General features: G+C 42.1%; 1 protein-coding gene across 1 annotated transcript in view; it reads right to left on the bottom strand.

The window, feature by feature from the left end:
• Positions 1–26,609, bottom strand: part of LOC122804301 (prostaglandin reductase 2-like) — a 332,343-nt gene that overhangs the window by 21,951 nt on the left and 283,783 nt on the right. The gene's annotated exons all lie outside the window — the stretch shown is intronic.

The raw sequence follows: 26,609 nt of genomic DNA, 5'->3' as shown, positions 1-26,609 counted from the left end.
GCATAGCAGATTGTATCTGAACTGGGTCATAATGGCTGCAGGCCTCACATACGCAGTTGAGAGATGTGCCAATGCAAGTCTAATCCACTGAGCAGCAATAATAGGCATCTACTGGTTGCCAAATGGAGAGATCAGACCTGGGGGGGGACATGGAACCCACACAAATCATATGCAATGGACCACTCCCTATTGCCTGCTTTTGTCCCCTGGGAATGAGTGGGCTGATTAGATTTTATTCCAGGCCATGAATGAATGGGTCATATGGCTCTTGCCTGGCCAGGAAGTGATCCTGCTCTCTTTCACATTAGGGAATGAACAGGAAGACAGGGAGAAGGTAGTTAAACTAAAGTTTTCTTAACTAAACGTACTGCTAAACAACCACCAAACACACACAAAGTGTTCTGCATATGGTGTGTTTACAACAGTCTGCTTCTGCAGCCTAAGCTCACCCATTTTTATGTCAGAAGAAAACATTAAAATTGACTACCAATGCAGAAGGCACACAAGCCTTCAAAGCACCTTTCTGATGTCAACATAACCTCTACATAACCACACAAAAGACACAAAAATTCCTAACTCAGAATGAGAGTTTATGAAGTGAAAGTGAAATTTCATATCTATATGCAAAAGAACACTAATGTGAAGTGAAATATGACAATCGTACTACTGAAGCCCTTTGAAGAAATGACAGTTATTTATTTATATTTGTTGACCGGGAGTGTCCGACTGGACGTAGGTCCATTTTCAGCAGAGGCCCGGGGACAAAAGCTCCACAGTTAAAATAAACAGACAGTAGTTACATTGGATTATATAGCGATTAACAATTTACATAGCAATTACTTACAACATATTTACAGATGAAGAACATAATACATCAGTAGACAACTAGAATCTTTATCTGTGAAGTACATAATAGATATTAACAAATGTTACAAGATGTTCCTGCTGTATAATAAGTACTGGCTTATGTGCATCTGAGCTTGCTATAATCAAGATAGTTAGCGGAATGGAAAGAAAGGTAGTGGTTGGATGGGGAGGGTGATATTAGAGTGGGATTTGCAAGGGCATAACCAGCATGTTTTTAGATGCGCTTTTAGTAATGTTTTGAAGTGGGTGCATGATGGTATAGAGGTAATTGTGGGTGGGAGGGAGTTCCATAATTTGGCTATGGTGCAAGAGAATAGTGCTTCACCAGCAGAGTTATTGGCTTTAGTGATCTGCAAGTGATTTTTGTTGCTGGATCTTAGTGGTCTGGTGGTGCGATAGGGTTGGAGTAGATTCTGGAGGGATGGGACATTTAGTGGATGATTTACTAGTTTGTGGGCAAGTGAGAGTTGATACCATTGAAGGAGGTGAGTGAGTTTAAGCCAGCCCAGTTCAGCAAGTGAGAGACAGTGGTGACTACAGTAGGATGCCCCTGTGGCGAATTTGGCGATTTTGTTGTAGCAGGTCTCTAGCTTGTTTAAATCGCATTGCCTTAGGTTGGTATATATTGGACAGGCATAAAGTAGGGTGGAGATAAGGTGGGAATTTGCTATTGAAATATTTGCTGCTTTGGTGAGAAGTTACTTATTTCTGTATAGCGCTCCTAGTTTATTGTGGACTTTTTTTATGGTCAAGGATATGTGAATGTCAAATTTTAGTTTATTGTCTATTTCCACTCCTAGTAATTTGGTGTGTTCAGTTGGGTATATAGTGGTGTTGTCTTTTGCTGTGATGTTAAAGTGAGAGTTGTTTTGAGTATGTTTGGTGGGTTGGAAGATGAGTAGTTTAGTTTTGTTTGGGTTGAGTATTAATTGGGCATCGGATAACCAAGTTTCAACAGAGGAAAAGGCTTCCTGTGTGACTTTTTGCAGTTTGGGTAGGGACTGGGCTGAGCAGATGATAGTTGAGTCATCTGCCTATTGTATGAGTGTGCCATGTTTGGTGGCAGAGGCTAGATTATTGGTGAAAACAGAGAAGAGTAGGGGTCCAAGGATGGATCATTGGGGAACCCCTATGGAGACAGGTAGTTGGGGAGATATGTCATTCTGCCATACAACGGATTGTTGGCGGTCAGACAGGTAACTCTGAAACCAGTTGGTGACCGATTGTGAGAAGGATAGGTTATTGAGGACAGAGATAAGTTGTTTGTGTGGGACCATGTCAAATGCTTTAGATAGGTCTAGGAAAGTAGCAAAGGAGAGATAGCCATTGTTTTTATGCTGAAGGATAGTGTTAGTAAAGGAGAGTAAGGCAGTGGTGGTGCTATGGTTTGGTCGGAAACCATGCTGATTATTGGAAAGGAGGTTGTTAGTAAGGAGGTAGCCTGAGACCTGAGAGTGTATGCATCTCTCTAGTATTTTGGAGAGTGGAGAGAGAATAGCTATGGGGCAGTAATTGGTTAGTTCTGTGGAGGGTCCACCTTTGTGGAGGGAATTATATGTGATACTTTCCACAGTGTGGGAACGTAACTTTCTGACAGAGATCGGTTAATCAAGATGGATACTGGGTAGGCCAGAGCATCAGCTGCGATTTGTAGGTATTCACTTGGGAGGTTGTCTGCTGCTAATTTGGTGGGCTTAACTTTAGTTAAGAGTTTTTTTATGTTGGAGGTAGGTACACGAGAAAAAGAGAAGGCAGTGGGGAGATTACAAGTTGAAGGTGTGGGTTGGAGGGGAGGGGGGTTGTGTTGTTTAGCTAGTGGTAGTATGGTTTGTGTGAAGTGTGTGTTGAATGAGGTAGCAATATTTTCTGAGGAGTGAAGGATGTTAGGAGGAGGGGTACTGACTTTACCTGGGTGGAGGATTGAGTTTATGGAGGATCAGAATTATTTGGGGCTGTGTTGAGAGGAGTCTAGGGCAGACTGGTAGTATTGGAATTTGTCCTGTTTTATTAGCTTTTTGACTCTATTGCGTAGTTCTAGGAATTTCTGTCTAGTTGAGGGGGTTTTGGTTTTGCGCCAGTGCTCCCAGGCTTTATCCCTGTTTTTCATTTCAGACTTAGTGGTTTTCTGTAGCCATGGGGAGGGTTGTGCTTTGATTCTGGAAAGTCTTATGAGGGCATGGTAATTAAGGATGCTCAGGAAGGTAGTATTAAAAAATTCAACTGCGTCATCAAGGCTGAGGTACTTTAGAGGATGCCAGTTACATTCTTTGAGGGATGAGATGAATGTGAGTGGGTTAAAGTTTAGTTTTTTACGTATTTGACGGTAGATGACAGGTTTAGCTTGGTAGAGGTATTTTTTGAGTAGGAATGTTGGGGAGTGATCACTAAGGCTATCTGATAAGCAGCCTGTTATATATGACTGGGGGCTCTTACTGACTAGTATCCAGTCCAGGGTAGTGTGCTTGCCGGAGTTTTTATTTATCCTGGTTGGCGACTGGACTAGTTGGGTGAAGCCATGAAGGTTTACATGATGGGTTGGATGGTTGCCAGAACAGGACTGCCAGTCAATACTGAAATCACCTAAAATTATAGTTTCTTGGGGGAGATGGTGGGTAGACCAGCTGAGGAAGTTTTCTAGTGGAGGGATGTTTTGGTCAGGTGGGAAGTAGCATCCAATTATGTTGATGGTTTTGTTTTGGTTTATTTTGAGGTTGGTATATATTATTTCTTCATTGCCTATTTGTGGAGCTGATGATTTTAAGATCTGGATGTTTAGATGCTGTTTAAATATTATAGCTACACCGCCTGCTTTCTTGTTTAGCCGGTCTACTCTTAGTATGCCATAACCTGTGGGGAGTATTTGCTCACTGGTAATGTGAGGTTTTAGCAGGGTTTCTGTCAGGATGACTATATCTGGGGAGTACAAGTCTATGGTGGCATGGAGTTCATGGACTTTGTTGGATATACTTCTAATATTTAGGCTTAGTAGAAGGAAGTCACTTGGCTTTCTATTGGCTGTAATATGGGAGAGTTGTGGTTTCTAGTCTGATTATGAGGACTGGGGTTGGAGATGGTAGGGCCAGGGTTGGGGTGGAGATCTCCACTTAGGGCTATTTTAGATATGCATGAGGTTATTAGTTTTCTCAGTTTTTGAATGTGTTTGTTTATAAGGGAAACATTATGATTGTGCTCTTTGGGTGATAGGTATGGTGGGAGGGTTACTGTGTAAAGTTGTAGGGATGCTTTATGCTTGAGTAATATAGTTGGTAGAATATGTGGGGGTGCATAGGGATGTTTCTTGAGTTGGTGGGAGGGGAGCTGAGTGAGGGTGAGACATGAGTGGTGGTGTGGGTAGTAATACAGTGGTAGTGGTTGAGTGGGGGAATGATGGAGCTTTGGTAGGATGTAAGATATGCAAGGAGAGTGCATGCTGTGAGCATAGGTAAGGTATGCTTGTACATGTTAGTTGAGGAGGTGTGATAGTAGTTATATTCAATTTTAATATGAAAGACTACATTTACAATAAAATAAAGATTTGAAATATAGGCAATTTTCAACCATTCAGATCCAAAACGTCACCATACTCTTTAAAGTTCTAAGCCATGAATACACATACTAAAATCCTTTCTGATTTAGGGAGAACATAACTTCACAAAGTAAGCATATGAGCACACACACATGATTATGTGAAGTCTGGGATTTTTGTTGTGTCTTTTGGCTTTTCCCGGTTAGGGGTCGCCACAGTGGAACTCTGGTCTGCTAATGATTGACAGTAGATTTTTACGTGCCGAGTTGCCGGCCTTAACGCACAACCTTCAACGAAGGTACGCCCATTCACGCATGTCTCCACACAGAAGACGCTCTAGCTGAGAATCGAACAGGACATCTTACTGTGAGGCGACAACATATTTCTAAAGATACGATGCTAAATGTATCAGATTAAACTCTGGCTTATAACAGTGATTTGCAACATGTCTGTTCTGACAAGTCCTACAATGGGGTTTCAGAAATTCAAGCAGTTGAAATGTTTTGTGTCTAGCATGAAAAATGATTTCATAAAGGGACTTGAAATCTTCACCAGGGAGACAAAATTTGATCTTGTCAATTTTCATTCTATCCTCAACTGATGGGTTTGACTTGGCTGTTACTAAAGCTTGTGGCAACCAAAAACTCTCAAGCTTCTTCCTTAACAATAACGCACCAACCCCAGGTACCTCAGATCTCATTTGCCACTTTACTCGAAAAATGTGGTGACTGTTACTCTGGAGCAGATAGGTGTTTCAAGTTGTGAGTTTATCTCCTTTTTTAACTAATCTTTAAAATTCTTAGGTTTTTCTTTATTCCCTTACCTTATCGCTTCACTTATTATCCCTTTTACTAATTAAAATATTTATTCTATCACTTTTCTTTCTTCTGTACAGCTGTACTCTTGAATACTGTTGTTAGCACGTTTTTTCCAACTTCTATACTTTGTATAGTCTTTTTTTTATTACCATTGTTGGTAATTTCTGTATTTTTTGTATCTTTCTTAATGATGGAGCCTAACCATATTTTTCCAAACCCCGGACATATGATAAGGTACATAAGAAGCCAGATGATAAGACTTCATTTATTTTCTCGTATACTAAGGATAGTGGGCCAATAAGAGATATTCTGCATAGGAATTGGAAGATTCTTCAAACTGACACCCATATAGCCCAGACCATGGGGGAGAAACCACGGTTGATGTATTAGAACACGAAAAACTTGAAACGCAGGCAATGCTATCTGAAGACAGGGCCATATTCCGAATTATTTGTCTCAGGGCAAGGGGCCATTAAATGTGGCCATTGTAACTTTTGTGATTACATATATGAAGGGATTGACTTTAAACACCCTGATACAGGAAATATATTTAACTTTTCTATTAATGCCAACTGCAACAGTAGGAATCTTATTTATTTAGCTCGCTGCATGCATTGCAATTAATTTTATGTTGGAAAACCCAACAGACGTCTGCATGAGCATATTAGAGATCATGTATACTGTCACAAGAAAGGACACACTTATAGTGCCATAGCCAGACATATGCTGGAATCAGGAGACATGCATTTATTTAAATTCACTGTACTAGAGTTGATGCCTGAGGGCATTAGACTAGGTGATATTTCTAATACCACTGAGAATAAGGAACTCAGATGGATTATTAAACTTAGAGCACATTTAGGCAAAGGGCTGAATGACCATCTAGCCATTACTGCTAGACCGAGGGACAGGAAACTTAAGAAATGATGATGCTTTATACATTTTATATATGCTATTTAAGAATGTGTTTCTTTAAATGATTTATGTTCTGTGACTGGTTCATTTGAATGTGTGATGTTATAAAAGAAAGTGATGTATGTTTCTAGTAAGGTCTGATGAAGCGATTTTTATTTGTGAAAGCGCTTACCCTTTACTGTTTATTAAAAGTGGATTGACTTTTTAGTACATGCCTCCCTGCTTTTCTCCTGTGCTTTGCCAATTTTATTGTTTTTTGGACTTACTGGTTTGTGGCAACTTGCCCTTGTGGTAATTTTTGTAGTTTTATATATATATGTATATATATATATATATATATATATATATATATATATATATATATATATAATTACATTTTTCTGTCTGGTGCCTTTGAAAATGTCTGGTTGTTCCCTGTTAACTTTCCACTACGGCAGAGAACGGGAAAGGCCCGTCTGTGTTCAAAAAATGTCTCAAATTTGGGCACAAAATTTTGTTTTCTGATGCCCACACTTTATGTGTATACTGCTTTGGTCCTCTTTATATACAGGACTGCACTATTTGTCATGGGTTTAATCCCAGGGCTCTGACTGAAGGAAGAAATAAACTAATTCTAAAAGGGTTGCTTCTTTCCTCTTTTGGAAAGACTATTTGGAGCTATGTTACCAACAAAATCTAAGAAGCCCAAGTCTCCTTCTGTGAGTCTTCCTACTTCTTCCTCCAAGGTTTCAGAGCAGTCTAGAAAAAGACCTCAATCTAATCCAACCTCCCAATCTGATCCCAATAGGTAAAAGTCTAAATTATCAGATTAGACCTCAACCTCGGATTCAAAACAAAGAAAGAGATTTGTCCGATCTGACCTCAACATCTGATCCAAAGCAGAAAAAGAAAGAATTGTTAGATCCAGCTTCTTTGGGTTCAATGGAAAACACAACTGATCCAACTATTCCTTCGAGCTGTATTTACCTGACAAGGAGCAAATACTCCCCTTCTGTGGACCCAGTTCCCTGCAGCGTCCCCTCTCCCTTTTTGGAGAAACCCAGGTCCCCTATGTAATTTCCACTTGCTCTTCTAGGAGTTTAATGGAAGAAGATGTGGAAAGAGTGGTAAGAGGGATTCTCTTGGTGCAGAGTCTGAAGGGTGCTTTTCTGGACCCTACATCTTCAGGTCAAGAGGTCTGATCTTCCATTACACCCCAGTTATGAGTTCCTCCTCTGACTCCTTCTACTGTTTGAGTCCTTAGATCAGAGCCATCTGGCTCCATCTGACACTGATTCGTGGATACTTTTATCCTCGGATCCAAGTTTATTCTGAGCACTTTGTTTCAATCAGATCCAGAGATCTCTTGGTGCCGAGGCTTCCTTGTTGGATCTGATGTGTTGGAGTCAACTCCAAAGTTGTTGGAGCTGTCTCTGTGCCTCAGCATGGGTTAGCTCAGCTCCAGCTTCTGACTCTGGAAGATTATCTTTGGAGCAGGGATAGAAAATGGTCCCAAAAGCATGCCTTTTTGGATCTGAGGTCTTCTCCATCTCTAGGGAGGTCTGCCTTTGAGGTTATGGAGACAGCATTCTCTACCTCAGCAACATAGATGGTTCCTACTCCCTCATTTCCTTAGTCTGCAGCCTTGACGTCGCTGTGCTTAGAGTCTCATCCCTTCTTCACACAGGAATAGCCAGTACTGATGCCCCAGGCTTCCCAACAGGGTATCCCGGCTTCTTCTGATACCTCATCAGAGCATCCCACTGAGGAGGTCCTGAAGAAGAAGGCATGTAAGAGTAAGCACTTGGACTCCCCAGAGGAGTCTATCACAGAAGATATAGACTTCGATGAAGATGAAGAGTCCCCATGGTCACCTCCTGAATATGTCGCATTTAGAGACAACATTGAAATTTTAAAACAGAGAGGTGGCTGGACATCCAGCAACCTTTCGTCTGGGGAGTCTATATTCCTGGAGGCTTTCAGTACTGGCCTGTCTACCTACTGGGTGACTGTGGCCACCGATGAGCTCATTAAGTTGCTCACTTTGCAGGCATGGAAGGATGCCAACACTGTTGAACCAATACCTTGGAAACCAGACAAAATTACGGCACCACTTGTAGACAAGCAGTTTTGGGAAAAAGGGTGCCTGTTGATGCCATAGTCATGGTGGCGGCTACTGAAAAGGAACTTGCTGGGGAGAGTTCCACTGCTCATCCCCCCAACTGGGAGTCACAGCAATGGTCAGGATTGGGAGGTGTGTCTGTGCTACAGCGACCTTTGCCTTAAGGTTACTAAATTATTTGGTATATTTCACAAGGTTACATAGGGATTTGATTAAGAAACTCTCAAATACCTTTTCAGGATCCATTTATGAAGAATTACAATTGTCTGTGGCTTCTCAGTTCCATGAAGCTCATTTCGCATGTAGCCGAAGGAACCTCAGGCATTTCTATGAGGAGGCATGCCTGGATGTACTTATGTGATTTTGCAGACCTCTTCAATTCTTCGTTCGCCAATGCTCCTTTTGATGGCATGTCTTTGACCCCAAACTAAAGGACACATTATCCAGGTGTGAGAAGACAGAAAGACCCTGTCTGCCATGGGTGTACATTTTTCAACCCCTTAAAGACCCTTTTTTAGGAATCAATGAGGCGGTCAAAAGATGGGGGTTCAAGAAATCCCAGGGACTTTTCCAGGATACACTTGGAGGAAATTTCCCCAGGAATAGAGGTGGGAACTCTAATGGTAAATGCTGCCCCCCACTACAGAGGAGGCCTACAAAACCAAGGGTCCAGAGATTCTTTCTGTGACATACCCTTCCAGCATTCCTGAAAGGAGGCCTGACTGCCCTCCTCTAGAGGTAGTCGGGGGTCGAATATCTCTGCACCAGACAGCCTGGCTAGAAATAACAACAGATACTTGGATGCAGACATTAAATTCCAGAAGTTATATAATACCCTTTTCCCTTTCTCCTCAAATTTCAAGAAAAATCCCATATGTTCCACCCAGTCAGAAGGAACTAGCAGTAATTCAGGTACAAAGGCTACTAGGAAAAAAGAGTCATCCAAGAGGTCTCACCAGAGTAGTCAGTCTCCGGAACTTACTTAAGATTCTTTTTAGTGCCAAAGAAAACGGGGACTACAAACCAATTTTCGATCTCAGCAACTTAAAAAAGTTAGTTTGATGCACCAAGTTCCGGATGGTCATGGTTCAGTCCATTCTCTCCTTTCTGGACAAGCCTGACTGGATGTGCTCGACAGACCTTTAGGATGTGTACTATCGCATAAAGATGAACAGGCAACCCAGAAGGGTTTTAGGCTTCTGGCTGGGAGCCAATCATTACCAGTTTAGAGTTATGCCCTTCGGTTTCACCACAGCCCCCAGGGTGTTTACCAAATATATGGCAGTAGTAGCAGCTTACTTGAGACTGCAGAGATTCCAGGTGTTTCCATATCTAGATGACTGACTCATTACCACTCTGACCAGACATCAATTAATAAAGGCAAGAGATCAGGTTCTCCAGATGTTTCTCATCTGGGGATAACCATAAACTATGAAAAGTCTCAACTGGAACCATTTCAAAACTTGGAATTTATTGGAGCACTGTTCAACACAAGGTCAAAGATAGCCTCACTGCCTCTGTCAAGAATTCAGACTATAAGATCACAGGTTAGAAAGATAATCTGCAGTACCAAGATTTCAGCCTGCTTGGTCCTTCAAGCTCTAGGATCAGTGTCAGTGGCAATAACACTAGTACCTTTAGCCAGATTTTACATGAGGATTCTACAGTGGATGCTATCAACACAATGATCAGTACTTTATCAACCCATGTCAACTCCAATATGAATCACCCACACATGCAAGAGGGATCTCCCGTGGTGGATTCAATCAGATTCTACAAAGCCATCTGTTTATTTCCCCTCAGCCCAAGATCATAGTGACCATGGATGCTTCCCAGTTGGGGTGGGAGGGCATTTTCTGGGGAAAACAGTCCAAGGCACTTAGTCCCCCAAAGAGGCCAACTTGTATATCAATGTCCTAGAGATGAAAGCATTGGTTTTAGCATTACAGGCCCTTCCTTGGGAGATGATTGCAATTTAAATGGACAATTTGTCAGTAGTTTGGTACATCAGCAAACAAGGAGGAACCAGATCATATCCCTTGTGTCGAGAAGCACTCAGATTGGGTGATCTCATCCAACTGCTTTCTCATAGCAATGCACGTTCCAGGGAAGTCCAATATGATAGCAGGCAAGCTGAGCTGGTACATTCTTCTACCTCATGACTCATCCCTCAACAAGAACATAACGGAAATGATTTTCTATCAGTGGGGCCAGCTTTGCTGTGATATTTTTGCTACTCCCATAAATAACAAAAGCAGCAGCTACTTTGCCCTAACCCCCCCCCACAGGGTGAATCACCTAGGGATGCTTTGCTTCATGACTGGCCACCTGGTCTTTTTTACGCTTATCCACCAATTCTGAAATTCCAACAGAAAGATGCCATGTTGAAGAGCAAAATCATCCTCATTGAACCTTACTGGCCTTGACAGATTTGGTTCCCCTTCCTTTGACCTCACTTCACCACCTTGGATTCTCGATCTGACTCCAGACCTCCTGCCTCACCTGACAGGTATGATTTATGATTCATCCAGACATATCAAACCTCAAGCTGACAGCCTGGCTTCTCCAATTCCATTAATAGCCAGACAACCTATGTTCTCCTCACCTGTCCAACCTATACTTTTATTTTCCCATAAATCCTCTACATGAGAACTCTACTCCAGTAAAAGGAAAAGATTTGCTTACTGGGCTCAACTTCCATACATAACATCCTTGAATTTTTGTCTCTACTTTTTAAGGAAGGAGCTAGTTCCTCAACAGTTAAGGTTCAGTTAGCAATATTGAATTTTCACATTGGATTTGATGGTTCCTCTGTTGCTTCTCATAAGCTCTGTGAATCCTTTTTATGAGACACTCTTCTTCTAAGACCTCCTTTTAAAGACCCTACTCCAACCATGGGACCTGAATCTGGTACTGCAAGCTCTTAATCATCCCCCCCTCGAACCAACAGCTAAGTATGACCTTAAATACCTTTCTTGGAAGACAATTTTTCTGGTAGCCATTACTTCTGCCACACAAATTTCTAAGATTCAAGCCTTGTCCTCAAAACCTCCATAGTTGATTTTTCACAAGGAAAAAGTTACATTACGAACTTTCTTCCTAAAGTAGTGTGAGAATCTAATATCAGTCAGTCCATTAATTTGCCAGTATTCATTCTTAAATTTGCTAACACGGGTGAATACATTTTACATTTACTGGATGTTCACAGACACCAAACCCCATTCTTTGAAAACTCCTGGAAGAGTAAGGGGTTACAGGACATCACTGTCCTTTACACTGAGCTCTGGATTTAGTCTTCTTCCTATCTGACTGCAAATATTTCCTTTCTAGTAAGCTCAGCAAACAACAGCTGAGGTACTTGGGGTTGGTGCATTATGGGTAAAGGAGAAGCTCGAGTGTTTTTGGTTGCCATGAGCTTTAGCAACGTCCAAGCTGGATCCGAGGGATTGGATCCAAACTGTTCGGTTGAGGAAGAATGAAAATGGACAACACAAAAGAACTTTATGGTGAGTACGTAACTTCTGTTTTTTTGTGCTATACTTACAGAGAGGACTGCTGTACCAAACTGATCTGAATAAATGTCTGACATTGTGTAAATTTTAAGTAATCATACTAGAAATTATCATGGTCAATATATACACTAGATAGTAGTTTTACTATTACTAGAACATTTGCCCTGGGGTGGGTGGATTCTCCATTTTTCTGAAATACAGTTACTGTGGATTTGCTTATACAAAATGCAAGGTACGGGGGGGATACAGCCATCAGTATCACATGTGAGGGGGTCCCCTCACAAAAACACTTGGTTATTTAAGTGGCTCAGTGTCATTTAAAAAAATGTTTTTTCATTGAGAACATCACTTGATAAATTTGTTCTTCATGCAGAGTGCTAGAAATGTGCAGTAGATATTGAAGGAAGATAAACATAAGCAGCACAGGCTACAATTTTCAAACAAACTGGATACTAACAGTATGTGTTGGACAAGTTATGCTGGTGTCTGTCCACTGGTGCAGAGGGAAAGCTCCTGTTTGTGATGCTACCAACCTGTGTGTGACAAACAGCCGAAGAATCTGATATCTAATCCAGGGAGGAGTCTAAGATGCAGAATTCAACCTCATTTTTTTGTCATACCCAGCTCATGGCTCCCTGGGGAAGGGGAACTGGCTCCCCTTGCCATGATCAAATTTTTTTTTTTGACCAACTGTGAATTTGCTCACAACTAGAACCCAACAAATATCCTACTCCTAGGGGAAACAACTAACAAACAGAGGGGTATGGTAAAGAATCCCATAAGACAGGGGTATCTGGGATGCACAAAGTCAAAACATCCTATAATTTTATAACAAGCTGGGCAGTCACAGCATATATAGTAATTATATTAGAAGAAAAGATTTTTGTAGTGAATGGACATGACTATTTAGATTGCAGGTCGGTATTCCAGTGAGCTTTGTGGCAGAACATAAGGCATACTTCAAATTTAACGTTCCTAAATGCAGACTACATACTAATCTAGAAGTCTGTTACTGTTAGAATTGTGTCTTCATAAATTTTTTCTCCTATGCATTCCCTTTACCCCCCAACACACACACACACACACACACACACACACACACACACACACACACACACACACACACACACACACACACACTGTCAACCTTTAGCTTTCCCATTTCCCAGCCTGTCTGTCCATTTATTCATGTGTGGGCAATATCCAACCCCGGGAGACATCATCTTGGGATCCATAAGGGTTTTTATTAGTAATGGCACAACACTCACCTAGGTGGGGGACATGCAACCCATTTCACCATGGAAGCCACTATAATGTCCCCATCCAGCTGTATGCTTGTACAGACCATCAAAAAGAAAAACTACTAGTAAGTGGCTTGGTGAGCACACAAGTTTCAGGGTAGATTCTGTGTCTGTCATCTTGCCTCCGTCAGGTATTGTAATATTTCTTGATTCATCTTTCTCTCACCATCTCCAGCAGTTACCAGAGATGCTAATCAAACATGTGTCTTTTCATTTATGCTAACACAGCTGGTTGCCTTAAACAGTTTTCGATATACCTACACAATGAAGCTATCAGTAAGTATAAATACCACCTGGTTACCCTATGAAAGACACACAGCCTTGCTGTGATATTACCTGTCAATAAAGTAAAATAAAGTTTGAAAAGTACAGTTGTAAAGCAGCAGAACATTTTCTGGTTGTCGTACATCTCTGACACATGATATAGATCTCTTTATTTGTATTCGTTACCAGAGGTAGAGTACTGAGCTACATGAACCACTGTCAGACTCAGGCCATGAGTACTGCCTGGTTAAGTGACTTGCTTAGAATTACACAGCAGGCTAATGGAGGCTGAGGGAATCAAACACTGAACTACAGGATGAAGCTCATTTTTACATGGGTACCATTTTCATTCAGTTTCCAAAGCTAACTCTGATATGGCTTTTGACATATTTGCATTCTAAGGTTTTTATGGGTCAACTACAAGTGCTCATGTGCTAGTAGCTCACAATAAACTTGCTCCCTGCCACTTCCTCGATAAAGCAAATGCTCATACCCACACTTGCCTGATGTCCCACACCTACTTAGCCCTCCCAACAACTGACCCAATAAACTGTATAACCCTACAAGGGAACTAACTCTAACCTTAAAATTGCCACCCAGAGCCTAACCAGAATCCTTGTTACCGACCTTAAAACCCATTCACACTCATTAACCTTAAAACTCCCTTCCCACTCTTTAAATCTAAATCCCCTTCCCAATTGATGTCCTAATCTACACTCCCACTCCCTTCCCAGTTGCTTGCCTTATTCAAGTTCGATTGTAAGCAGCAGCCTACATATGCTACAAGATGCTCCAGTCCCTGTCTTCAATATAGTAGTCTTGGAATGCTTGGGACTCATGTGCTTGTAGTAGACCCTGTTTTTACCCCTATCTCTAATAGTCAGTGGGAAAATAAGAAAAATGTCCCTTGTATCATAAGTGACCAAGGGGGATTGCAATAGTTAAAAGTTATAAAAATACCCAGCTGAATGGTATAAAAGAATAAAGCCCCGACTATGACCCAGATGACTAGAGTTTCAAGAGTGGCTTGGGTGTTGGAGGAACCCAGTGGGAGTGAGCAGGAATGAGTAGTTGCTGCCAGTTTTTCCCATCCTCATTGAGACAGTGGTGGTCCAGTTAGTTACTTGCCACCACACCTCTCAACTGTCCAGATTTTTGTCTGTTCCTCATCAAAGTTGTGGTTTTCTGGCAAATCACAGAGGATTGAAGTCACTAAATGATGACATACATTTGAGTTTCAGACTTCATATCCTTCAGAAAGTACATGCTAACACAAATCATGTTGTTCTAGCAGTTTTCTAAGCATATAAGAGCAATATTTAAATTCTGTCCCTATTTTTGGCCCTTTGTCCTCCATTATTTTAGGCTTAATCCAGATTTCTTGCACTTAAGAGGTTGAGCGGTATGCTTGCCACCAAAAAATGCAGATTTGCAGGGTAACATAGTCACAGCCTGCAACCAGGGACATGGACTTTGCATTCCCAAACTAGTTAAGGTAGCTCTCCTTGCCAGACCTCTCAACCATACAGAATTCTTCGATATTTACCAGTTTTGAGGCGAAAATATTGGGGTGCCACAAATTCCCGAGTGGCCCTCTTAATTTCCAAATTTCCAAATTTCCCAGTCTTTTATTTTTATTTCTTTTATTTATTTTGGTGTATTACCACTTTAAAGTTTTGGTTGATGTCAAAACACATCACCAGCCTATAGGGGCATGCATGATGACATCAGCTACTGCCTATTGGACTCGGACTCTCGGAGGGAAATGGAGAATAATACAACAGCGATGGTGGGCAGGTGGCATAATTTGAATTTTTGCAGAGTCCCAGGTAAGAGGAAAAATAACTTATTATTTGTTGTACTCGTATTATACTGTGTGCAAGTTCCTGTTGCTGCATTTAAGTCCACAGCACTAAATTTATCATTCAACTATTGCTTGTGGCTATCTGCTGGCCAAGATACTGTGTGCAAGCATGCATGTGTGTACTGTGTAAGTTCATACATTTTAACTCCCCTTCAACTATTTAAATTTATTGGCCATCCTACTATATTCCATAGTACCAGAATACAAAACTGACCACCCCCTTTCAATCTATCTTGCTGTTTTAAAAATAGTGACTCTCCACTAAAACTTAACTTTTTAGACAGGTAAAACTTAAGTTCTCTACTTTCACATCTAACTCCTCTAGTGCACACTGCAGTGTTTAGGATAAACCATTTTTTTCATCTTACCTTTAAGCATCCCTGTGACTAGCACTTGCTTTAACACCTGCTGGAAAGCACTAGGAAGTCTTAAACTGATACAGGCACTCAGTTCTCCTTGTTAATAAGGAGAAATTAATCATAGGCACTAAACAGCCTAAAATTGCAAAATACCTTGCTAAGGTAAGGGAAAACAGCTCTTGTACTTTACAAAAAAAAAAAAAAAAACAAACCAGGCAAGTCCAAGGGTCAGCTTCCGGTGATTTCTCCTGTCCACCTGGTGAATCTGGGTATACTGGGTCAATGTAGCAATTGCCTCATGTACACAAACAACCCTGTCCTCCTACCACCAAACACTACAACCTGTGAGAGATGCACTTACATAGCCAAACTGGAAGCAAAGCTCTCTCCACCCAAGATTGTGCTAGACAGTCAAGAGGAAAAGGTTAACACCCGCACTACACCTCAAGCAACACATAGCCCTTCTAAACCCACACCACCAACACCCATATATAGCAACACTAAACCCACATATTTGGAGGCCCTTAACATTAACTTGCCCAAGCAACAAGGACCTCCAAAGCTGAAATGCAAACAAACTCCAATCACAACCAAAGTGTCACATAGCTCACAACACCAGTGTGCCACCCAACAACAGCCCCTAAGGCAAGACAACGTACCCAACACTTTAGTCATAGGTGACTCTATAGTCAGGCACACTGATGTCTCACTCACCAGGCTGAACAAGGAGAAAATTACAGTCAACTGCCTTTCGGGTGCCAGGATCTGCCACATAATGCTTGCAATCAAGTCACTCCACAACAAGTACAAATATGACTCTGTCATTGTCCTTGTTGGAGTGAATGACTTGAGACGTACCTCAATGGACTACATGAAAGAGACATGGAAGAGCTCTCGGATCATGTGGCCCAGGCAGGTATGATTCCAGCCCTGAGTAGCATCCTGCCTTCACCCAGAATGATACCACAGTATAAGGACAAAATGATTGACTTCAACAATTGGCTAAGCTTCTGGTGTCATCCAAAGAGGATCCCGTATCTGTCTGCCTGGGACGACATGATCGACAGACCATGATGCTTTGCCAAAGATGGTCTGCACCTGTTGCCCATGGGATTCAGGTTACTAGCTAAGGCTCTTGCCACCCCTATAGTGCCTTTTTCAGGCAAAGTTCAAAGGACAAAACCACCGTAACAGGTACAAGCATGCAAAATCTGAAGGTAATGCTACTCAATGCTAGCAGTCTAAACCTCAAAATGTACTCTATCGAGGCACTCCTAAAAATGGAGAACATCGATATATGTGAAGTAACTGAGATCTGGTTCAAGGCTCCAGAGAGCACCCTTGCAATACCAGGCTACAACTCTTACCACTCTTTTTGGCCACCAAACCAGGATCGAAACACTAAAGGTGGAGGAGTGTCCATATTCACCAAGGATGTTCACAACACCAGGCTAGTTGCCCAACACAAGGCGTCTGAAATTCTCCAGGTACAACTAACACTAGGTAAGACTGCAATCCAAATTGCAGCTTGCTACAGATCCCCCACCATGCCCCAAGATTCTCACTACACCTTTCTAAACATACTGGAAAATATTAAGATACAACCAAACACCCTAATACTGGGTGATTTCAACTACCCTGCCATTAACTGGGAAAACTACTCGTGTACCAACATCTTTGCCTAACGGTTCTTGGAATTCATAAATTCCAACGCCCTGGATCCTTAGACTCACCAGGGGCTCCAATATCCTAGACCTGGTTGCCAAATTCCAGTAATAATGGCCACACAGGTAAAAAACACACTCTCCAAAGCTAAGAATACAGCATCCATTGGGACCAGATGACATCCCAGGCTGTGTACTATATGAACTACAAAATGAACTGGCACCTCACCTAAGTGTCATGTTTAATCATAGCCTCACCTCAGGCTTCATACCCACTGAATGGCGCACAGCTACAGTTATCCCACTCAACAAGGGGGATCCACCTTGGATCCCAGGAACTACCGCCCCATCAGTCTGACGAGCCTGATCTGCAAGGCCATGGAACATGTTATCATGGAACTTATAAACAAAGACATTGGCAACCTTCAAACACTGGACCCCATGCAGTTTGGGTTCGTGAAGGGCTGATCTTGTATCCTGAACCTGACTGACTTCTTCAAATTAGTCTCCAGAGCCGTGGACAAGGGTAAGGTTGTCCACACAGCCTATCTGGACCTCGCCAAGGCCTTCGACACCATCCCCCACTCTGAAATCATAGATAAACTTACCAAGCTGGGCATTAATCCCTATGTCACTCAATGGGTTGCCAACTGGCTTACTGACAGAACCCACACTAGCAGAATCCAAATCCAGCACCAGACAAGTGACAAATGAGGTACCTCAGGGTCCAGTCCTGGGACCGCTCTTGTTTGGCATCTACTTCTCTGAAGTATAGGCCTACACTAAGGGACTCTGGCTAACAAAGTTCGCAGATGACTGCAAACTGGAAGCCATTATTGAATCCCTAAATGATGTGGATATTCTACAAAAGGGCCTTACAGAAACAGATGCTTGGTGCCAGAGCCATGGGCTCAAGCTCAATGCCAAAAAGTGTATAGTTATCCCCTTTGGGAAAAAATATGTACCCATGAATTACCACATAGGTGGCAGTACGCTAAACACGGAAAGTGTGATAAGAGACTTAGTTACACAGGTGGACAGTGGTCTCACCTTTGATAACCACATCGCCACAACAGTCAGGAAATCATTCTATGTGGCACACCTCATCACTAAAGGCTTTTCATCCAGAAAAAAGGAGGTAATTGTCCCACTGTACTCATCACTCATTAGACCCATTATAGAATACAACGCCCCGTTTGGTATGTACCTCTCAAGACATCTGCAACAACTGGAAATGCTACAGAACTACCTCACTAAAAGAATCACAGGCCTAAAGCAGATGCTCTATACTCGCCATCTAAAAAACCTCCACCTATACTCTGTTGCATATAGTCTACTCAAAGGCGATCTCTGCTTAACATGCAAAGCCATGTCAAACCCAGAGCTGTTGGACATGCTACACTTAAAGAAATCCCAATTCCTCAGAGACACACGCTCCAGGGATCTAAACCTTGTCATCACAATGAATAAAACATGCTGGAGGGATAGGTTCCTGACCCAGACAGTCCCCAGACTCTGGAATAGACTGCCCATACATGTCAAGCAGAGCGCCTATTTTGGCTCTCTTCAAAAGGAACCTTGATGATTGGATGGGAGATAGGAAATTCACCCCGGGAATCATATCAGTTGCCCTGCTAGACAGGGGTCCAGGGAAGTAAATACTGTGGGAAGAAATAGCCAGGGAATTGTTATGGCTAGGCTTGTATAGGCCCTAAGGCCGATAACCTAGTACCAACCTATGAACCTATGAATTGGCTCTGTGCTGCATTTATGTCCATCATTCAACCATTGCTTGTGTCTATCTGCTGGCCAATATACTGTGTGCAAGCTCATTCATTTGCATTTAAGTCCGGCATTCAGTTCATCATTCAACCTGGCTCTTTAGAGTGTGTGTAAGTTCATTTTAACTGGCTCTTTGCTGACTGACTATATGCAAGCTCGTTCGTTCATTTTAACAGCAGTTTATAATTCAACCTGGCTCTGTTTATCAAACAGTTCATCATTTTAACTGGCCATTTAGAGTTCATTGTGCATTTAACTCTGTGTGTAGAATGTGTGAGTTCATTAACTGGCTGGCTGTTTGCTTTTGCATTTAGGGGGTGGGGGACAGGGGTTCATTAACTGTCTGTTTGCTGCTGCTGCATTTTAACAGCAGTTCATCATTCCACCTGGCTCTTTCTTTAGAAAACAGTTTGTCAGTTGTGGATTTTATAACTGGCTGCCATAGAGTTCTTATTGTGCATTTCATAACTGGCTGTCATTTAGATTTTATAACTGGCTGCCATAGAGTTCTTGTGCATTTTATAACTCGTAATATATGAAATTATCGTACGTTCTCATTTGTGTGACTACAATACATTTTGAAACTTATTGGCAGGACATTTTGCTGTAGCTGACCTAGATGGTAGCTTAGGAGGCTAATGTTAATGCAATAAATTACTGAAATTAGTAGGCCTGTGTTTCTGGAGGAAAACATACTGAAAACGTTTTCATAGCAGAATATGAAAAATAAACTTCAAAAGTGAAAAAGATGATGGTGATTGGTTGGACAGTTGTGGCATGTTGCTGTGATACTATAGTTAAATCATATAGAAAAAGCACTTCTGCATTGTTTGCTCAAATGATAAATCTAGCACCTTAGACTTCACTTATTCTGACCAGAGATGCAGCATTACTGGGGTGAAGAGGGTGCCTTTCTCGGCCACACACTGTTAGGGGGTACAGTCTGCATGAAGTGATTGGTCCCTACAAGTAGTATCCACAAACATTTAACCAGCCAAATTTTTTAATCACAACTGCTTAAATGGCAGACACAATTGTTAATCACAACTACTTAAATGATAGTCAGTTTGTGTATTAGAACATCTTTGGAACTATAGCAAGGATCCAGTATCCCTGATTGTTAAAATTTAGTAAAGGTGTTTGACAGTTTAACAAAAAAGCTATTATATTGATACACAATAACTCTTTGGTAGTGGGTCAGTGAACTGTATCAAGGAGATATTGCATCTTTTTTTGCTAAAGGGTCACTCTATGTTAAATATACATATTCAGTTTTGATAAGATGAAGAGCTTTTTGAGAGGGCATATTTTTGGTCTGTTTTTTTATAGAATTTAAGGTTTTCTGAAAATTATTTGAGGATTGAAGTAACTAAATAAAGACAGACACTTGAGTTTCAGACTTCATATTCTTTAGATTATGCATGATAAATGCAAAGTCTGTCATTCTATCAACTTTTTTAAATTTATAAGAGCAATATTTAAAACCTGTCTGCAATTTTAGGCTTTTGTCCCCTACATTATTTTTGGCTTTGCTAGAATCCTTGCATTGAGTGGTTGAGGGCTTTGTGGGTCAGGATACCAACCAGCCTAGGTACATCTCTGAATCTGACACCATGTTGGACACCTCTAAAATGTGTGTCAGAATGGCAGCAAATTAGCAGCTTCTTAAAAGGAAAGCACAGATGTGATTTAACACTTTGGATTAGTACTGCTTCTATGAATACATATGTGTGTGAATCAGAGGGAGGACAGAGGAATAATGAGGATACAAGGAGCAGAGTTGACGAAGGTGGATGAGTTTAAATACTTGGGATCAACAGTTTAGAGTAATGGCGAGTGTGGAAGAGAGGTGAAGAGAGTATAGGTAGGGTGGAGAAGAGTGTCAGGAGTGATTTGTGACAGACGAGTACCAGTAAGAGTGAAAGGGAAGGTCTACAAGAAGGTAGTGAGACCAGCTGTGTTATATGGGTTGGAGACAGTGGCATTGACAAAAAGGCAAGAGTCAGAACTGGATGTGGCAGAGTTAAATATGTTAAGATTTGCACTGGATGTGACAAGGGTAGACAGGATTAGGAATAAGTATATTGGAGGGTCAAGCCCAGGTTGGATGGTTTGGAGACAAAAACAGAGAGGTGAGATTGCATTGGTTTGGACATGTGCTGAAGAGGGATTCTGGGTATACTGGGAAAAGGATGCTGAGGATGAAGCTGCCAGGTAAGAGGAAGGACTAAGAAAAGTTTTTTTGATGTGATGAAAGCGGATATGCAGGAGGTTGGTGTGAGAGAGCAAGATTCAGAGGACAGGAAGAAATGGAAACAGATGATCCGCTGTGCCGACCACTAATGGGAACAGCAGAAAGAAAAAGAAAAGAAGACTGCTTCTAAAAATAATCATTTCTTGTGATAACCTTTGATTCTGCTATCTGTCTGTGAGCTTAAATATGAAAGCTTTACTCCAGAGGCATATAATATAGTAAACTCCATTTCTTATTAGAAGTTTACTATATGTAGAAACAGGTTTGAATCATGCTAACCCCCAGCACTGTAATAAAGAGTATAGATCGCAGGCTAAGAATATAAATGTATGAGATGGGAAGGGCTGAGCACAGCCGCACCCAGTTAATATTATTTTTATAAAAGGATATTGTATTTTAGTTTTGCACAAGTTCAAATATTAATATAAATAAAACACTATTGTTCTTCTTCTTATTTTGTGTTTCATGATCATATTTTGGTTGTCTGTTCTTCAGTTTGCGTTTAAAAGTTGGTGTCCCACAATCCCATTGGAGGGGGTGGGCTACATAATTATGTATGTAAATTTTATGTTAATCAGCATACAGATTTGTACCTATTTTTCATGGGCCTTTGTCCAGATTTTTGATGTTTCCAGGTTGAGAGGTATGCTCCCTGCATATGTGGGAATATATATGAGCTGAAGTGAGGACAGGTGGCCCTCATACTGATATGAGGGCTAGTGAGCCAACAGGGGTGGGGCAGGTTAAAAACTAACTAAAAAACACTCCCATAGCTTGTCTCCTGAATTATGTGGGCTGGTAAGAAGGGAAATGTGCCATGTAGTTCCTTAGCCTGGGGACAGTTTGGGTCCATCCTGGGATAAGGATGGTCTCAGTCTGGAGGGTTGAAGCCAGACCCCCAGACTTTAGGACAAGGAAACCCTCCCTTGACTGGCTTCCTGGATGACAGCCCCCCCCCCAACACCACCACCACCTCTGGTCTGCTGTTACACAGTGCAAGTACATCTCCCTGTAGAGAATGAATGGGCTTAAGACCTTAGACAGGGGTGGGGCTGACTTTTTAGCAGGCATGTAGGGTGTAAAAGCAATTAGGGAAAAAAAAAAGTTATAAAACATAACCAGATATCTGCCCTAACACAGACCTGGATTTTTATAATATATCCAGTTACTATACTTGAGCAACTTGCTGCTTTCTTTTTAAGTACACTGTAACTTTATTTTTTTTTTTAAGTGTTCCTGTTATATTTCAGCTACATGATAGACAAGTTGCTTTGCTTTTTGTTTCCATTACACATTGAAAATTTTAATAAAAAGACATCTGACAAAAGAAGAGTAGATAACTAAGCTGCATGTTCATAGCCTTTATCACTTTGGTGACTCAAGAGACCAAATGAGTTTTATACTGCAATTTAAATTAGTAGAAATGTCCCCCATGGCTATACTATTCCAGTGTAGCATGGAACAAAATGATGCAAGACACACTGACAGCATGGGTGATGCTATACCAGGGCAAATGCTTTGGCAGCATTTTATTGAGCACTGGTTTACTCTAGAGTTTTGGCTTGGTCTTTTGGCTGGACAGAGTAATATAGAAGCAATCATATTTAGAAATGGTCCTCCTGTTGCTTAGCACTGCTGGCTACTGCCACATTTATTACTTTAATATAAATATGTCAATGATTGGCACTGACTGCAGCCTAGCAGAGCAACCTATGAAGTTGTTACATGGAGAGACATGGAAGACAGAACAGAAAGAAGGGTCTTATTTTTCTTGCTCAGAAGAATTAAAAAAAGAAGTTATGTCTTACCATAACATTCCATCTGAGTTGTTGCTCTTCTTCCAGTCATCACCGATGGGTTCGGTTCCGAGCCCTCGGAACAGAGTCGGCCTTATACCAGGCTTGCGTGCACCAAAAACTCTCGAGCTAAGCTGCTACCCACAATGCCCTTCACTCAGTTATCTCAGATCAAGTTTGCATGCAACATATAGAATAAACAGAAAGTCAGAGGCCATCTCTGCACAGAAACCCTGAAACACCACAAAGACCCAGAAGATCGGCTCGGAGCCTTTGGTGGGGGACGGTGGTAGGGTGTGATGACTAAAAGATGATGAACAACTCAGACGGAATGTTATGGTAAGACATAACTTCTTTATCTGAAGTTGTTCATCTTCTTCCCATTCATCACTGATGGGACAGAATCCCAAGCTACTTGGAGAACCTGGGTGGCCCTTATGGAAGAACATTCCTGAGAACCATTGAGCCAAAGGCCACTCTTCCCCTGGAGATCAGATCCAATTTGTAATGCTTGATGAAGGTATGGGGTTTAGCCCAAATGGCTGCTGCACAGATGTCATCCATAGAGGCCTTAGAGTGGAAGGCAACTGATCCTGCAATAGCCCTAGTTGAGTGAGCTTTGATTTGATCAGGCTTAGATTCAATTGTAAACGAATATGAGAAGCTAATGCAATCTCTGAGCCATTTTGACAAAGTAACTTTAGATACTGCACACCCCATTCCAGGACCAGAAAAGGAAATGAAAAGCTGGTCCGACTTGCAAAAGGACTTAGTTCTGTCCAGGTAGAAACGTAGTTGTCTATGAACATCCAATGAACGCAGGCAGTATTCTCTCTTGTTTGAATAATTTGGAAAGAATACAGGGAGCTTAATGGACTGGTTGATAGAAAAGTCGGAAACCACCTTAGGGAGAACGGATGGATTAGTACAAAGTGATACTCTGTCCTTATGGAAGATCAGATAAGGGCTTTAGATACATAAGGCTTGCAACTCAGATACGCATCTGACTGAAGTGACTGCCACCAGAAACAAGGACTTCCATGACAGGAATTTTAGATCATATGTTGCAGCAGGCTCAAAAGGGGGTAAAGGGAGAGAATGGAGAACCCGGGAGAGATTCCATGTCTCCACCGGCTGCCTGATGGAAGGTCTGCTGTGGAAAATTCCCTTGAGGAAGGTCTTGCAAAGTCGGGTGGAAATAAGCAGGACTCCATCTGAACCATCATGGAAGTTGGAAATAGCTGCTAAACGGACTTGAATGGTGGAAGCTGATGCACCATTGTCATTTACCTCAGCAAGGTAATGAAGAATAGTAGCTACAGGAACTGAAAAATGGATCTAGCCTCCGATTATGTGACCAGATAGAGAATCTTTTCCATTTGTCCCTGTAAAGTCTTCTGGTGGATGGTTTATGGGAGGCCAGGATAATATCATGGACTAATGAGGATAGGGTTTCCTGTCTGGCAACTAACAGAAGTGGAGAAACCAAGCCATCAGCTTGAGAGTGGATAGAGTTGGTGGAGTCAGCCCTTGTGGGTGAGATATGAGGTCCTGACGTGTGTCTAGGATCAAGGAGGTTGTAACAGATGAAGTCAGAGGAAGGGAAACCACACTTGACGAGGCCAGAACGGGGCAATGAGGATCACTATGCTTCTCAACCGAATAGCTTTCCTTAAAAAAAGCAGGATCGGAGGTATTGGAGGATAAGCATAAAGGAGACCCGTGGGCCAATCGTGAATCAAAGCATCTCTCTACAACTCCCCGTAAAGGGGAAAGAGGGCAAAGTAGCTGCTGCATTTTGTGTTTGAGGGGGAGGCAAAAAGATCTCAGCATGGCTGGCCCAAATGGCTAAAGATTATTGCCATCACAGTCGGACTGAGAGACCACTCGTGAGGATGGAGGATGCATCTGCTCAGCCTGTCCGCAATCACACTGGAGCTCCCTGGGATATGCACTGTGATCAGAAAGTGGTTGGAAGCTATTGCCCAATGCCAGATTCTCATGACTTAGTGAAATAGGGGATAGGATTTGGTCCCTCCCTGTTTGTTTATGTACCAGACAACGGACATGTTGTTCGACTGGATAGCAATCATTCCTGATGGAATGAGTGGGTGGAATGCTTGCAATGCCAAAAGCACCGCTCTTAACTCCAGGACATTGATATGCATATTGACCTCTATGCTGGACCACGTGCCTTGGACTGACTTTCCCTGGAAGTGGCCCCCCCACCCTATCAGGAAAGCATCCGTGGTCACCGCGGTGCTGGGTTGGGGAGCCTGGAAGGGGCAACATCAAATATTTTCATCTGTACTCATCCACCAGAGGAGACCCTGTTTGCAGGTGTTGGTGATGAGAATCTGTGAGCTCAGAGGATGAAGATTGGATATCCACTGGGACAGAAGGAGCCATTGTAGCAATCTCATGTGTAATCTGGCTAGAGGAACAATAGGGATGGCTGCCGCCATAGACCCCAGAGCCTGAAGAACTTCCCTTGCAGACACCTTTCTTCGAAAGAGTATCACTTGAACTTGTGCCCTTAATCTCTGAAGCCAGTGAGGGGGAAGAGAGACCAGACTTGATTGAGTGTTGAATACTGCCCCTATAAATTCCAGTTGTTGTGAGGGCTGAAGGTTAGATTTTTCCCAGTGGATGGTGATGCTCAGCGACTCCGCTAGTACTAGAGTGTAGCGAAGGGCCCTGACCAGAAGGCGCTTGGTGGGGGCGGAGAGGAGCCAATCGTCTAAATACAGAAACACCTGGAATCTCTGAAGTCTCAGATGAGATGAGAATACTGCTAGGCATTTCGTGAACACTCTGGGGGCCGTCGAGAGACCGAATGGCAGGGCTCTGAATTGGTAGTGATTGGCTCCCAGCCGAAAGCGAAGGAGACTCCTGGAGTGCTTGTCCATTTTGATGTGGTAATAGGCATCCCGGAGGTCTAACGAGCACATCCACACACCCTTCCGCAGAAAGGGGAGGATGGATTGAATCGTGACCATGTGGAACTTGGTCTGAACTACTGATTTGTTTAGCTGGCTAAGATCCAAAATGGGCCTCTAGTCCCCGGTCTTCTTTGGCACTAAAAAGAATCTTGAGTAAAGAACTCACAAATACTGATAAAATTTGAAAAAATATGTCACTTAGCTGGAGAGCTCGTTGAAACGCTGCTATATGGCTGCACGGCAAACGAGATCTGGGGTAACTGAGTGAAGGGCATTGTGGGTAGCAGCTTAGCTCGAGAGTTTTTGGTGCACGCAACTTGGTATAAGGCCGACGCGGTTCCGAGGGCTCAGAACCGAACCCATCAGTGATGAATAGGAAGATTAACAACTTTAGATGAAACATTAAGGAGCTCTAATGTATAGACTATAAAATGGGATGAAGTAACAGCTAGAGAAATTAAGACAAAATTAAGAAAAGTTCCTAACCAGACAATTCCAAGCCCACATGCAGTACCTAACTTTATGTTAAAAGTATTAACATATTTACAAACAGATTTAGCCCTGAATCAGAATTACCTATATGTACATCCCGAACAGACACTAACCTGGTTAACAAAAGGAAAACTTTACTCCTCCTTAAGAGT

Source organism: Protopterus annectens, chromosome 6.part0, assembly GCF_019279795.1.
Source record: "Protopterus annectens isolate FY-2018-M chromosome 6.part0, PAN1.0, whole genome shotgun sequence".
Taxonomy (NCBI): domain Eukaryota; kingdom Metazoa; phylum Chordata; order Ceratodontiformes; family Protopteridae; genus Protopterus; species Protopterus annectens.
This window is presented reverse-complemented; position numbering and strand designations above follow the sequence as displayed.